The sequence below is a fragment of the Carcharhinus amblyrhynchos genome, chromosome 23 (assembly GCF_965287045.1).
Source record: "Carcharhinus amblyrhynchos chromosome 23, sCarAmb.v2.hapA, whole genome shotgun sequence".
Classification (NCBI taxonomy): domain Eukaryota; kingdom Metazoa; phylum Chordata; class Chondrichthyes; order Carcharhiniformes; family Carcharhinidae; genus Carcharhinus; species Carcharhinus amblyrhynchos.
Window position 1 is genome coordinate 42,537,578 of NC_137346.1, and position 16,723 is coordinate 42,554,300.

The 16,723-nt window shown below is 42.6% G+C and overlaps 1 protein-coding gene across 1 annotated transcript in view; it reads right to left on the reverse strand.

Moving 5' to 3' along the window:
- The window catches only part of LOC145357432 (linker for activation of T-cells family member 2-like), a 71,406-nt gene extending 59,345 nt beyond the window's left edge, over positions 1 to 12,061 (reverse strand). Inside the window, exon 1 of the mRNA XM_080210761.1 lies at positions 11,998 to 12,061. The gene's annotated coding sequence lies outside the window, so the exon portion shown is untranslated. The remainder of the gene's footprint in view (positions 1 to 11,997) is intronic.
- Positions 12,062 to 16,723: the final 4,662 nt, after the last annotated feature.

Consider the following 16,723-nt stretch of genomic DNA (forward strand, 5'->3'; position numbering starts at 1 on the left):
TTTGATATGCACCACATGTTGGATTTCCCCCTTGACATGCACATATGTTGGATTTATCATGGGTCATTTCACTATCCGTGCAGAGTTTGAACATTCTCCTTGTGTCTGCATAGGTTTCCTCCGGGTGGTCTGGCTTTCTTCCACAATCCACAAACATACTAGTTAGGTGCACTGGCCATGCTAAATTCTCCCTCAGTGCACCCGAACAGGTGCCGGAGTGTGGCAACTAGGAGATTTTCACATTGCAGTGTTAACGCAAGCCTACTTGTGACACTAATAAATAAACTTTAAAACTCAAACTCCCTTTATAACAGATCTGCACTCAAAATCTATTTTCCTCAACAACTAAAACTTCACCTTTCGTTTCTGAGCCCTTGTCATTTCATTCGAGACAAAAAAATCCTATGGGGGCATAATGGACCAAAAGTCACATAGATAACTTTCTTACAATTACTGACCTTACTGTATGCTTGACGAATATCTGGGACCATTATTTATGGCAGGAACCAAAAGCTAGATAAGTAGCTATCAGTTACTCTGTATACTAATTAGAAATATCGTAGAAATGGTCACAGTACAATCATTGGGAATATTGATGGACCAGGAAATTACTCTGCTTTATAACAACTGTAAAATGTAACTTAAACAGGAAGAGTTTGTTCTGCACGCTAAAGGGATGTGTGATCAAAGAAAACGCCATACAAATCTTTTTTAAAATATCACAGCGCGTGAGAACGGTTTGCCCTTTTGAGGGTGAGACAGTATTTGCGTTATCTCAGTCTCAAAAGAAAAGCTTTTTCACGTATAACCATTTTCTGACTGGGTTCTAAACACTGACGTTTTGGTAACCTGATCTCATGCGTATCAAGGAGGCACAATCTTAAAATTAGAACTAGCCCATTTTCCAGTGATATCAGGAAGCACTTTTCCTCCCAGGTTAAAAATAGCAGGAGTCTGGAACCTTCGCCCAAGAGGTTGTGGGCATTGGATCAGTGAACGTCTCTAATGAATTTAGAACATCTGAAGAAAAGCTTTTGAAATTCTAAAGCATCATACACCACATAACATGGCCATTCAGGCCATCGAGCCCATGCCAGTTCTTTTACCACTCTCCTGCTCTTTCCGCAAAGGCTTGTAAATGACTCCATGTTAAGTATATATCCAATTCCCTTTTGCAAGTGTGGACGGGGAAAGAATGGCTACAATGATTCAACAACAAAAATGGCAACAGTGGCTTTGAAATGGCTACTCTGGCTGAGAGTGAAGCATGCTGGGAATTTTGATCAACTTACAGATTAAAACCAGATACAGGTTGTAAAGAGGCTCTGGTCTGGGAGCTGTGATCTGACGCTTCCTGTTTTAATCAGATCAGGGAAGTTGGTTGCATTAACTGAGACAGTGCGGTTCCAATTCATGGCTGTTATGTATGGAGTATGCAGTTTGAACGAAGTATAATGGTTTTGTTCAAAAGTAATTTCACTGGATGTTCAAGCCATGTGATCGGTTTCTGGTGACACAATTGGCTGGATGACAGAGAATCTTCCAGAAGCAAGTGGAGAATTGTGGATAAAAGACATGAGTTCTTTGTTTAAACAGCAATAACTCGGAAGAGACCAACCGTTGCGACAAAGGTTGTACCCTGAAGAGTGCTTCAGAGAGAAGATTGACTCTACAATGAGGATATTTCTCGGCCAAGGTTTTCCTAAACTTGATAGTATCTATTTTCAGTTAAATAGTTAAAGTTGACATTCAATTAAAGTTAAAGTGCAGTTTAAGAGTTAAAGTTCAGTTGCGTTGATGTGTTGCAACTGTTTATGCTCGAGTTGGTACTAGAAGTGTTCAATAAAGAAATAATTGAATTACTGTCCTTGTTTATCTCAATAGAACACGTGGAAGGTGTTTAAATTAAAGCTCTAAAATATAAGTTACGACTGAAAGGGTGGCAGAAAAAAATTCAAACACTGCGCTCCCAGACTGCAACTGCCAGATCATGAGTGTGTAAAGAGAAATCTGCTATCTCCCAGCTAGTTTAATTTGTCAATGATCTTAAACGTGTGTGTATTAACCTCCCTGCCAGTGGAAACAGTTTCCTCCCTTCCACTCAAAGCTCTCAGAATTTTGAACCATTAAATGTCCTTCTCTGTTGTGGAGTCGTCTCAGTCATTTGGAGACACTAGAAAAACTCCACAAATGTATCTCCAAAATCTTTGGGGAACAGAGGTTATGTTCATAGCTTTGACTATTTGTCTCTTCTCCCAACACCATAAGCGCACAACATTTCTGATTTTGTGCCCTCCGAAACAAACCTTGCTATTGAGTGGTACATTTTTATTTAAGGGCATTGCTTACTAACTCTGTACTATGTTATTAAGCAGCCTGGACCAAAATATTAAGCATATTGCAATAAGGTTTGATTTATTTTTGAACACGAGGCGCTGCCAGAAATAAATTAACTGGTACAACACGTGGTAAAGTGCAGTTTTTGGAGAAGGACAGGTTCCCAAAGCTTTGCATCACTGGGTCCTTCTCACATTATGCCTGGATCTGATAATTTGTTTTGATTTACTATTTTCACTATGTAATACCTGTGATAAGTATTGTTTCTTGCATGCTGTACAGACAAAAAATACCATTCGCAGAAAAGGAAAGGAGAAAATACAGAATGCTGTGTTACAGAGATAGCTAGGGTGTAGAGGAAGATGAACTTAATGCAAAGTAGGCCCATTCAAAAGTCTGACAGCAGCAGGGAAGAAGCTGTTCTTGAATCGGTTGATATGTAACCTCAGACTTGTGTCTTTTTCCTGAAGGAAGAAGGTGGAAGAGAGAATGTCCAGGGTGTGTGGGATCCTTAGTTATGCTGGCTGCTTTGCCGAGGCAGCGGGAAGTGTAGACAGAGTTAATGGATGGGAGACTGGTTTGCGTGATGGATTAACCTACATTTACAACCTTTTGTAGTTCCTTATGGTCTTGGACAGAGCAGGAGACATACTGAGCTGTGATACAACCAGAAAGAATGCTTTCTGTGCTGCATCTGTAAAAGTTGGTGAGAGTCGTAGCTGAGATGCCAAATTTCCTTAGTCCTCTGAGAAAGTAGAGGCATTGATGGGCTTTCTTAATTAGTGTTGACATGGGAGGACCAGGACAGGTTGTTGGTGATCTGGACACCTAAAAACTTGAAGCTCATGACCTTTTCTACTGCGTCCCTGTTGAAGTAGATAGGGGCGTGTTCTCCATTACGCTTCCTGAAATCAATGACAATCTCCTTCACTTTGTTGACATTGAGGGAGAGACTATTGTTGCCACACCAAATTCTCTATCTCATTCCTGTACGCTGTCTTGTCATTGTTTGAGATCCGACGCAGTATGGTGGTGTCGTCAGCAAACTTGAAAATTGAATTGGAGGGGAATTTGGCCACACAGTCATAGGTGTATAAGAAGTTCAGTAGTTCAGGAGAACACAGCCTTGTGGGGCACTGGTGTTGAGGATGATCGTGGAGGTGGTATTGTTGCCTATCCTTACTGATTGTGGTCTGAGAGTTAGGAAGTTCAGGATCCAGTCGCAGAGGGAGGTGTTGAGGCCCAGGCTACGGATTTTGGAGATGAATTTCACGGGAATAATAGTGTTGAAGGCTGAGCTGTAGTCAATAAACAGGAGTCTAACATAGATGTCCTTGTTACCTAGGTGCTCCAGGGTTGCGTGCAGGGCCAAGGAAATGGCGTCTGCTGATGGTAGGCAAACTGTAGGGGATCCAGGTAGTCTGGGAGACTGGAATTGATTTGTGCCACGACTAACCTTTCGAAGCGCTTCATGATGATGGCTGTCAGAGCCATTGGCCGATAATTATTAAGGCACGCTGCTTGGTTTTTCTTAGGTAAGGGATGATGGTTGTCTTCTTGAAGTAGATAGGGACCTCAGATTGTTGCAAAGAGGTTGAAGATGTCTGTGAAAAGCCCCGCCAGCTGATCCGTGTCGGATCTGAGTGCATGATCAATCAATAAGAGATTGATTTCCATAGTTAATCAATAATGCCACCATCATTATATCGTGTGAAGGCAGAAAGAAAATGAGATGGATTCTGGCCTTTAATTGAAAAACTTCTGTATTCCCACTGCCCATTTCTCTCACTGCAACTTGTGGGATCTTGTTGTGCAAAACACAAGACCAACACACTTAAAATTAATTAACTGTATGTGATGGACACATACGGCCATCATCACACCTTCCCCTCCGTCCCACCTACACTACATGTCTCATCTTGAATGAGAAGGGAGAAATTGTGAACCAACATCAAGGCGTGAGAGCTTAAGGAACTGGTGGTTTGCTGCTCTACATTAATTCTGACTAAATGCTATGACAGGAGATAATCTGTATTCTCAGTTTGACCTCTTATCAGTAAGATGACATAACAGAAAATTACCCCAGCAAATCAGCATGTTTTCTCCACTTCCAATCTATGAGACAAGCTACAACTCAACTGGCAACGGAAGAGGACAAGGAAAAGAAGGAATAAATTCAGGTCACTGCAGACTGCACTGCTGAGGTTTTCACGAGATTGACAGGAAAGGCAAGAAAGTTTTGGCTCCGGAAATTGATCACAAAGTGTGTTAAGTTGTGGTTTTACCAACATTTTTCAATAGCTTCCTTCAGGGAAGGAAGAATGAGAAGTTGACCATTGATCTCTCCAGCCTGTTCACCCAGTGCAAATATTTCCTTCCTATCTACCTTAATACTTGCAACAGTTTAATCAAGTCATCCCTTAAACTGCTAAATTCCAAGGAATACAACTCTAGTTTATGAAATCTCGCCTTGTAAACTAACCCAGAGTCCAACTATCATTCAGTAAGTCTTGACTGCATGCCAGTCAAGACCAATAGAAGCTTCCCAAGGTGCGCTATCCAGAACTAATCACAGTACTCCAGATGTGGTTTAAAAAGAGCTGAAGCATAATGTCTATTCTTGTAAATTCTGCCAGTTATAAAGGTTAGCGTTCTATTAGTTCTCTTTGATTATTTTCTCTTACATTCACATCATTTTAATGATCGATGTACATGGACCCCCAAATTTCTTTTGTTCTTGTGGGTCGAACCTAGTAAACAAACTTAAATTACGTTCGGACAAAGAAAAAGGGGGCGGCTCCCCAAAAGGAGGGGGAACGGCCCGAACGGAAACAAAGAGTACAAAGGAAACTTAAGACGAGTCAAATCAAAATGTGATTATCGAACATGATGACAAGCACAAGAATGTCAAATTTCAAACAATCACAACAATTTATTCTACAGAAGAGGGTGTTGACGAGCTGACAAGTTGATTCTGACTGGCTGAAGCATTGCCATGGAGAAAGCAACAGGGAACTATAGGCTCCCCAAGCTCTGAGAAATTCCAAAAAGACACGAGGTTTGAACATATTCCTTTGTTTGCAGAGAACAGCTCTCTGATTATGAGTGCAAGTCACTTCTAGCAAGCATTAATGAATCAAATTAGGAACTTGAACAATCATATTAAATTAGTCGTTCGTGTCACTATTAGCACACTCAGAATTGTTTAACAAGTGCTGTCCAATTGTGGAATCACATCTAACAAAAGGCATTTTGTTTTATGTTTCACAAGTTGGTTGTAAAAATCTGTACTCCACCTACTGCAAACAACCAAACGAATGAGCTATTTGATTCAATCAGCCAATCATGAGGACATACAGCCTATGTATCTACCACTCTATTGGCACTGAAATTCATAGATAATGTTGTTCAATTGTGTGGTAGGCAGAATGTCTTTTCAAGATGTCAGTTGTGTTGTTAGTGGGAAAAGCCTCGACACCTTGTCTCTCTTTACAACAATAGTAAAGTTATTTACTACCAAGTGACTGTTATTTGCATTTCTTTATAATATGCTTCTACCTACACTGCTTACAATACCCATTACCTTTGTGTCATTGGCAAACTTAAATTTGTGGCTTTCCATCCCATTATCTGATGCAGAGACAACAGTGAAGGAGGTGGAACATAAGAACGTAAGAAATAGGAGCAGGAGTAGGCCATCTAGCCCTTCGAGCCTGCCCCGCCATTCAATAAGATCATGGCTGATCTGAAGTGGATCAGTTCCGCTTTCCCGCTTTCTCCCCATAACCCTTAATTCCCTTGTCTGTCAAAAGCCTATCTACTCGTGACTTAAATATATTTAGCAAGGTAGCCTCCACCACTTCAATGGGCAGAGAATTCCAGCGATTCACCACCCTTTGCGTGAAGAAGTTCCTCCTCAACTCCGTTCTAAACTGCACCACCCCCCCCCCCGCCTTATCTTGAGGCTGTGCCGTCTAGTCTTGCTTTCCTTTCTGAGTGGGAAGAATCTCTCTACCTCTACCCTATCCATCCCTTTCATTATCTTATTCATCTCTATAAGATCCCCCGTCATCCTTCTAAACTCCAACGAGTACAGACCCAGTCTATTTAGTCTCTCTTCATAGGCCAACCCCCTCACCTCCGGTATCAGCCTAGTGAACCTCCTCTGCACTCCCTCCAAGACCAAAATATCCTTGCGCAAGTGCGGTGACCAAAACTGCACACAGTACTCCAGCTGCGGCCTCACCAGTGCCCTGTACAGTTGCAGCAAGACCTCCCTGCTTTTATATTCTACCCCCCTCGCTATAAAGGCCAGCATCCCATTCTCCTTCTTGATAACCTGCTGCACCTGCAGACTGGGTTTTTGCGACTCATGCACAAGGGCCCCCAGGTCCCTCTATACCATAGCATGCTGCAGCTTTTCTCCCTTTAAATAATAATCCCTCCTACTATTATTTCTGCCAAAGTGGATAACCTCACACTTGCTAACATTGTACTCCATCTGCCAGGTCCTCACCCACTCGCTCAGCCTATCCAGATCCCTTTGCAGACTTTCCACACCCTCCGCACAATTTGCTTTTCCACTCATCTTTGTGTCATCAGCAAATTTCATCACCCTACACTCAGCCCCCTCCTCCAGATCATCTATATAAATGGTAAATAGCTGAGGGCCCAGCACAGGTGGGAGTGAAAAGAGGTGAAGAGAAGAAACACAGTAGCGGGCAAGGCAAGAGAGGGCACCACAAAGACAGAGCCAGATGCTGCCAAACCAGTGTCCCATTGGCATGCACTCATTGTTTCTCAGGACACTGGGGCCAAGAAGAAGAATTTAAGTCATTAATTAATACAATGAAGAGTTAAAGTCACAACACAGATCCTTGTGGGACAACACTAGTCACTGCTAATTGAGTAACTGCACGTTAACTCTATTCTCTGCTGAGTTTAGTTCAGTCAAATTCCAAATCAGCTCAATAGCTCGCCTTCAATCCCATGAATTTCAGCTTTAGCTGAAAGTCTCTTGTGAGGAACTTACAAAAAAAATCCCTATTCAGTCACCGCTTCAAAAATTCAAAGCAGAACCTATCGCTGACAGATCGAGACTGGCTGTCTCAGATCAGCTGAATTTCTTCAAGGTTCACCACTTGAACTTTAATTATAGACTCCATTCATTTTCCAGCAGCAGATGTTAGGCTAACTGTTCTATAATTCCCCTTGTTTCCAACTGCATCCCCCCCCTCCCCGCCGCCGCCCCCCGCCACAATACCTGTCACCTCCTACTCGTCTAGTCTTCTTCTGACTTCAGCCTCGCCACCCCCCCCACCTCCCACCCAGACACAATGCTTTTAATGCCTTGATGTGCCAAGGGATGAGCTGAGAAATATTGATTTTCCACAATGTCTCCCACATAAAGAAAATAAATCAGGAGCTCTATTTTCTTCACTTCTACCAAACCACTTACAGAACAATTCTTGGGCAACTTATCCAATAAAATATGGGTAGAGTTGAGGAACGGCAAAGACCCTGATGGGAGTTACGTACAGGCCCCCTAGCAGTAGTCAGGACGTGGAGCCGAAAATAAATCAGGAGATAGAAAAGGCATATAAAAAAGGCAATATTACAATAATCATGGGGGACTTCAATATGCAGGTGGACTGGGAAAATCAGGTAGGTAGTGGATCCCAACAAAAGGAATTTGTGGAATGTCTAAGAGATGGATTTTTGGAGCAGCTTGTGACAGAGCCTACTAGGGAACAGGGAATTCTACATTTGGTGATGTGTAATGAGGCAGATTTGATTAGAAAACATAAGGTGAAAGAACCCTTAGGGAGCAGTGACCATAATATGATAAAATTTACCCTGCAGTTTGAGAGGGGGAAACTGGAATCAGATGTAATGGTATTACAATTAAATAAAAGTAACTACAAAGACGTGAGGGAGGAGCTGGCTAGAGTTGATTGGAAAGGGAGCCCAGCAGGGAAGACAGTGGAACAGCAAGGGTAGGAGTTTTTGAGAGTTATTCAGGAGGCACAACAGAAATTCATCCCAAGGAGGAGGAAACATGCTGAGGGGAGGACAAGGCACTCGTGGCTGATGAGGGAAGTCAAGGATAGCATAAAAGCAAAAGAAACAACATATAACGTGGCAATGATTGGGGAGTCAGAGGATTGGGAAGCCTTTAAAAGTGAGCAGGGGACAACTAAAAAGGCAATAAGGGGGGAGAAGATGAAATACGAGCACAAGCTAGCTAATAATATGAAAGAAGATAGGAAGAGTTTGTTTCAATATATAAAAGGTAAAGAGGCAAAAATAGCCATTTGACCACTCAAAAATGAGGCTGGAGAAATAATAATAGGAAACAAAACAATGGCAGAGGAACTGAATAGTTACTTTGCCTCAGTCTTCAGTGGAAGACACCAGTGAGGTGCCACAGCTCCAGGAGAGTCAGGGGAACAGGTGAGTGTAGTGGCCATCACCAAAAAGGTTCTGGGGATACTGAAAGGTCTGAAGGTAGATAAATCATCTGGACTGAATGGACTACACCCCAGGGTTCTAAAAGAGATAGCTGAGGAAATTGTGGAGACATTGATGGTGATCTTTCAGGAATCACTGGAAGGTACCAGAGGACTAGAAAGTAGCTAAGGGAGGGAGGCAGCTGACAGGAAATTATAGGCCAGTTAGCCTGACTTGAGTTATTGGCAAGATTTTAGAGTCCATTATTAAAGATGAGGTAGCTTGGAAGTACATGATAAAGTAGGACTGAGTCAGCGCAGCTTTGTCAAGGGGAGGTCATATCTGACAAATCTGTTAGAGTTCTTTGAGCAGGTAACAAGGAAGTTAGATTAAGGAGAACCAGTGGACATAATTTAATTAGATTTCCAGAAGGCCTTTGACAAGATGCTGCATAGAACACTCTTAAATAAGTTAGGTGCACATAGTATTATGAGTAAGATCCTGGCATGGATAGAGAATTGGCTGACTGGCAAAAGGCAAGGAGTGGAGATAAAGGGGTCTTCTTCAAGATGGCGGCTGGCGACTAGTGGTGTGCCTCAGGGGTCAGTGCTGGGTCCATAACTTTTCACAATATACATTAACAATTTGGAAGGAGGAACTGAAGGCACTGTTACTAAGTTTGCAGATAATACAAAGATATTTAGAGGTACAGGTAGTATTGAGAATGTGGGTGGGGGGCCGCAGAAGGCCTTGGACAGGTTAGGAAATTGGGCAAAGAAATGGCAGATGGAACACAATGCGGAAAATTGTGGCACTTTGGAAGGAGGAATGGGAAAATGTTTAGAAGATCAGAAACACAAAGGAACTTGAGAGTCGTTGTTCAAAATTCTCTTAAGGTTAATATGCAGGTTCAGTCAGCAGTTAGGAAGGCAAATGCAATGTTAGCATTCATGTCGAGAGGACTAGAATACAAGAGCAGGGATGTACTTCTGAGGCTGTATAAAGCTCTGGTCAGACCCCATTTGGAGCACTGTGAGCAGTTTTGGGCCTCATATCTAAGGAAGGATGTGCTGGCCTTGGAAAGGGTCCAGAGGAGGTTCACAAGAATGATCCCTGGAATGAAGAACTTGTCATATGAGGAATGGTTGAGGACTCTGGGTCTGTACTCGTTGAAAAGATGAAGGGGGAATCTTATTGAAATCTACAGGATACTGTGAGGCTTGGATAGAGTGGATGTGGAGAGGATGCTTCCACTAGTCGGAAAAACTAGAACGAGAGGGCACAATTTCAGGCTAAAGGGATGATCTTTTAAAACAGAGATCAGAAGGAATTTCATTCTCATTCTTCAGCAAGAGAGTGGTGAATCTGTGGAACTCTTTGCTGTAGAAGGCTGTGGAGGCCAAGTCATTGAGTGTCTTTAAGACTGAAATAGATAGGTTCCTGATTGATAAGGGGATCAGGGGTTATGGGGAAAAGGCAGGAGAATGGAGATGAGAAAAATATCAGCCATGATTGAATGGTGGAGCAGACTTGATGGGGCGAGTGGCTTAATTGTGCTCCAATGTCTTTTGGTCTGAAACACAATGATTGTTCGTCAGAAGCATCCAAGCATTTACCAACATTCACTGATAACGTTCTGAGCAGGGTGTAGGGGAGAACAGAGTTTTTGAGAGCATGTGCTCTGCTGTTAATGCCAAGTGACACCACAACTTCAAAAACCACCTTAAGGACTTATCACACAATATACATTATGTAAGAAATTAATGCAAAATTGCTGTTTTTTGTTCAGCAAGGGCACCTAGCAATTAGTGGCCAAATGGGTTCGAGGTAGAGATCAGCAATGATCTAATTGAGTGGTGGAACAGTTACAAAGTCAATGCACAGAGTGGACTGGGCAAGCCCATAATCTACCTCCTTGCTTGCTCCAAAAACCAATTCAACTTCAATTCATGGCCCTCACAAGAGGAACAGACAAGATCCAAGCTGACAAAGAAAAGGCATTGTATCTGATCTTGGGCTTAACCGGATGCTTCATCTTAGCCAAAAAATGAAGAATGACCTCCTCCTGTTCTGACGTACTGCTTTCCCCTAATAAGTAGGACCATAAGCATTGAGGATTGCTAGAAATGAGAGCTTGTGGTCAGTGTTACTGTAGAGCCAAGTGCTGAATGCTTGTTATAGATTTGTATTTGACAGGCCCCAGAACCACAAACACGGCTCAACTTTTCATCCGTTTGTTAAAACTTGTTACTGAAAAGTTTTAAAAATAAATGTTTTCAAATATGTAAAAGGTCCGAATCAATGAGAGACAGACCTACAACTTCAAGTGGGTTGGGGGGGGGGGGGGGAAGAGTAGCCTTCTGACCCAACTGAAGGCTTCCTACACAAAATCTGAATATTTTCTATCTTGTTGGCTCAGCCATGGCCCTTAGGGCGTTTGAAATAAAAAGGTGATGACACCCAGCCCGAGTCATGGAGCTAATGCGCAGTTCAATAGTGGTTTGGCCTGGAGTTACTCCAGTCCAGAGTTCCCAAGTTTCCCCTGCATTTATTTATTTATTTACATACTTAGTACCGCAAATCTGAGATCCAAGCTAACATCCAGAATAGTTTGAAATGCTCAGGAGAGCGGTCTTCTCTGGCGGCATGAACCAAATGTGGACGGGGGAAGAGACAGAGGCCAATCCCTGGTTAAAGCAGCATCATCCATCCCCCTTTCCAAAGGCATCCAGAACTGGGAAAGGGATGGGTCTCTGGGACACTTGAAGGTAGGATCTGGAGACAATTGTGCACTTAGTTCTGGATCTGGGGGCAGTACAGGATCAAACAGGTTGTCAGATAAATTTAACACAGGGGTTGTAATTAAAAAGTTGAAGTTTAGTCCGAGCGAAGCGCACGGAATATTACATTGATAGTTGCCCTCACACCTTAACTCGCAAACTACTTTTACTGGTTGGGTTTCTACTTTAAAATGTTACTGCAAGTTTAGAGAAGTCTCCCCGGGATTGTATTATTTGGGGTTGTCTTTACGTTCAGTTAATAACTATTCAACGCAGCGACTTCCTTTGGAGAACATCGTTGGAAACTGACACAGACTGAGTAAGATGATATTAGTTTCAGCAGCTAGAGGCGAGGCGGAGAAGTCGGGCTGGAGGAGGGGGGGCGGGGGGGGAGCAGGTGGGTCCCCGGGTTCAGTGCAGGGCTCCTTACCGGCTGTAATCTCAGGGACTCCTTCCACGGCCGCTCATTTTCGTCTCTCTCCGCTCTCGCTGAGGGGAAGACACTGAATGTGAAGGACAAATTAAAAAGCCGTTCGAGCAACAGTTTCCGCTGTTTAACAGGAATCCTGCACCACATCCGCCCCCGTGTGCTCTGGGTCTCTGATACCCATCAGTCCAAATGCTCATCTCGATGAGGAGCATTACTGGCATTTGGACTGTGGCTTACCAACCCTCCAGGTACTCATCTCCCAGAACTTGCTGCAAGCTACTGTGAAGAAGAAACACTTTTTAAAAATGTTCCTTTAATTTACTTCCTGTATTAGTTGTAAAGTATTGGTGAGTGGTAGTCCAGGCTGGGTCATTAAGAGCCTGTTTGATTCCAATTGGCTGTGGGAGGGTAGCCCATTATAAAGAGGGATGATTGGGTGGGAAGGGGGACAGTTATAGATGGAGGACTACGATTGGTAACGCTAATGGGAAGGGGGGCACTGAGCCTTTTGAACAATGTTTGACCACTGAATTAGATCATCGTTCAATTACAGATATATGTCAACTTCATAAAACCGTCTTGGTTTAGCAACCCTCAACACCATTTGCCTGGCAAAACTTGTTATCAGTCTCACTTTTGAAACGTTTAATTGATTGTCCAGCCTCAACATCATGAACTGAATGGTCACATGATGATGTGGCGACTTACATGGTTATGTAATGGGAGTCCGCATGTAACGGCTGCTCAGATAGTGAATAAATTATTTGTTATCAGTCCTTTGGAAACCCAGCACTTCGACATGGTGGCAGGAATTGGCATTGTGGCACAAGGACTTTGCCACATTGACCCTCTCGTACCCAACGAAAATATTGTGGACAACTGGCCAGGTTAGAAAAGGAATTGCGTATATGTTGTATTAGATTATTGGTTAAGCCAAAAATGGTACAGGCTTACACGTTACAACGGGCCCCATAACACAACACTCGACAGGCATGTATTTAACTCTACAAACCAAAGATCTGATGAACTGATACAATCATATGCAGCAACATTGAAAGTCTTAGCAAAGAAATGTGCATTTGGCACCCTTATCCTTGAGTTAGTCAGGAATTGAATAGTCTTGTGATCTAGTCCACTGCGAGAGAAAGATTTAACATTGCAAACAGTCACTAGTATTTGCATGCTAAACAAACAAACAAACAAACAAACAAACAAACAAACAAACAAACAAACAAACAAACAGTCTTCAAAAAAAGCAGAAAGGAGTTTAGGTGAGAAATTGAAGTTTTTGCAGTACGCTGCACACTGTACCCCAACTATGGTAACCATCATCCTCAGAACAGAGCAACATGTTTGGCAAATGGTAAACGCTGCAGCAAATGTGGAAAGTGGCATCACTTTGCAAATTACTACAGATCAAAATCACAGCAGCTTTCTTTTGACAAGTGCCACATTACAGATAATCAGTCCTCCACGATTCGCAACATCAGCAAAGTGAATGAATTGGGGCTCAGTCAGAGCAACCAAACCACTGAGCCTCCAACAACACTACTGTGAGAATCGACACTGTCACAGCAAAGAGTAAGATTTTCACTACCCTGAACATAAATTACAACAACGCAAAACTGAAAGTAAAGAGAGACATTAGAATAGAGCGTAATGTATTGCTCTGCCGAACGTTATGCGAACTAGACCCATATGTAGCACCGGACCCTAATACGAAGTGGGCCTTGTGGCCTATGGGGAACAAACCATCCACGCAAGAGGATGTGGCCACTCTCCACTGCAGATTGGGCAGTTTCAAGTTTCATATTGTCGACTAGTGCATAAAGTCTCTGCTCAATTTTGAGTATAGGAATAGGGATATTTTATTCAAATTGTACAGGCCGCTGGTGAGTCCACACCTAAAGTTTAAAGTTTATTTATTGATGTCACAAGTAGGCTTACATTAACACTGCAATGAAGTTACTGTGAAAATCCCCTAGTCACCATACTGTGGCGCTTGTTTGGGTACACTGAGGGAGAATTTAGCATAGCCAATGCACCTAACCAGCATGTCTTTTGGACTGTGGGAGGAAACAGGAACATCCAGGGGAAACCCACACAGACATGGGGAGATTGTGCAGATCCACACAGACAGTGACCCAAGCCAGGAATCAAACCTGGGTACTGGCACTGTTGCTAACCACTGTGCCACCTGGAGTATTGCATATAGTTTTGGTGTCCTTATCTGAGAAGGGATATCCTTGATATAGGGGGAGTACAGCGAAGGTTTACCAGGCTGATACCGATGGCAGAGCTGTCATGTGAGGAGAGACTAAATCAGTTATGATTGTATTCATTGGAGTTTAGAAGAGTGAGAGGGAATCTCATACAAGCTGATAAAATTCTAACAGGATTAGACAGGGCAGATTCAGAAAGAATGTTCCTGATGGTGGGGGAATCCAGAACCAGGGGATCATAGTTTGAGGTTAAGGGGTAAATATTTTAAAACTGAGGTGATGAGAGATTCATCATCCGGGGAATGGTGAATGTGTGAAATTCACTACCACAAGTAGTAGTTGAGGCCAAAATGCTTTCTAATTTCAAGAAGAAATTAGATATAGTTCTTGGGGCTAAAGGGATCAAGGAATATGGAGGGTTAAAGGGAGATCAGGATATTGAATTTGATGATCAGCCATGATCAAAATGAATGGTGGAGCAGGCTCGAAGAGGCAAAAGGCCTACTCCTGCTTCTAGTTTCTTTTTAAGCTGCTCACCTAGGTAGATAAACTGTTTGTCAATAATTAGTCGCCAGTCCTTGGGAACTCAGCACCTCTGCACACAGTTCCTTTGGAGGGGGGGGGGAGGGGAGGGAGAATTCCAATTTTCAATGACCCTTTGGGTGGACAAGCGCTTCCTGACATCACCCCTGAACAGCCTAGTTCTAATTTTAAAGTTGTTCCCCCTTATCCTGGACTCTTGCCTGAGGAAACAGTTTCTTTCTGCCATACTAAATCCTTTGATCGTTTTAAACACCTCAATTAAACACCTCAGCTATTAACCTCCTATTTTCAGAAAAACACAGAAATACTCAGGGGGAGTTTGTGCCTTTGTGATTGATCATCGATTTTTTAAAATTTATTCTTTCATAGAATGTGGGCATCACTTACAAGGTCTACCCTTTGTTGCCCATGCCTAATTGCCCTTGAACTGAGTGACTTGCTATGCCATTTTAGAGGGGCAGTTAAGAGTGCTGTGTGCCCAGAGTCACATGCGGGCCAGACCCCAGGTAAAGATAGCAGATTTTCTCCCTTCCCTAAATAAAAACCCAGCTTGGTTTTTATGACAATCAATGATAACCTTGCCAAGACTGCTGCTAGCTTTCAAAGCCAGATTGTATTAATTGAATTTAAATTCCACCATCTATCGTGGGGGGAATTTGAATACATTTCTCGAGTGCATTTTCCTCCGCCCCTAGATTATCAGTCCAATGATATTACCACCATGTCTTCATAACTATAGACCAATGAATGACTACAGCCTATCTTGTCTCAGTTTTCAGAGACCAGATCAGAGTAACCCACTATGAAAATTCTTAATAAATTGGTCTGCCTTATCCCTTCAGATGCTAATTATTACTTTTTTATTTCTATCACTTGTGTTTCCTGCAGGGTGAGTATTGTTTTGCTAAAGCTTAAGTGAATGGAAGAAAATCAGTGTTTTTAAGGGTCCCACTGGATTGTCATTTGAACGAAATGGGGTTTGACTTGCTGCCAACCATTTTTCTAACTAGATTTACATTCTCAAGAGAGAGTTTATCAAGAACTCGTAGCACTTTGATCATAAATTCTCTTTGCTTCGTTTCTGAACTAGTTTTCTTTCCACGAACCAGCACTCAGCTTCCAAACTGCATCTTAGCGTTGAGAAAGATTGTCCATTTAGACAGGAAGTTCTAAGCTGAACCTATCAAACGATGATTTATAACCACACTGCAGAAACTAAAAGTTCCAATTTGGACCCAAATCCATCATGGGTGTACCTTTTTCGAAGTAAGACTGATCTCACTATTGCCACGGATTTGTGTCAGCCTTGACTTGGTGGGCAACACTCTTGCCTCCGAGTCAGATGGTTGTGGATTCAAACCCCACTCCAAAGACTTGAATGCAAAATCTACACACTGGTGCAGCACTGCACTGTTGGAAGCACTCTCTTTCAGATGAGCTGTTGAACCAAGTGTGCCCACTCAGTTGTGTTATCACAGCACTACTCAAAGAAGGGTAGGGGAGTTCTCCAAAGTGTTTTGGCCGATATTTATCCTTCAAACAAAATTACTTTCAGGGGTTTGTAATAGATATGTATGAAATACTATGAACAGTTTTGCTCTGCTTATGTGAGGGAAGATATGCTGGCATTTGAGACAGTCCAGAAAAGGTTCACTGTGCTGATCTTGGATATGGAAAGATATTCTAGTGAAGAGAGGCTGAGTAAGTTGGGCCTGTACCCATTGGAGCTTGGAAGAATGAGACAAGACCTAATTGAGACACATAGGATTCTCAGGGAGCTTGACAGGGTAGATATTGTTTCTCCTTTTGGGAGAGTCTAAGATCAAAGTGCATAATCTCAGAGTAAGGGGTCGCCCATTTAAGATAGAGATGAAGAGGAATTTCTTCTCTCAGAGGGTAGTGAATCTGTGCAATTTTTCACCACTGTGTGCTGGGGAGGGTGATTCATTAAGTGTGTTCAA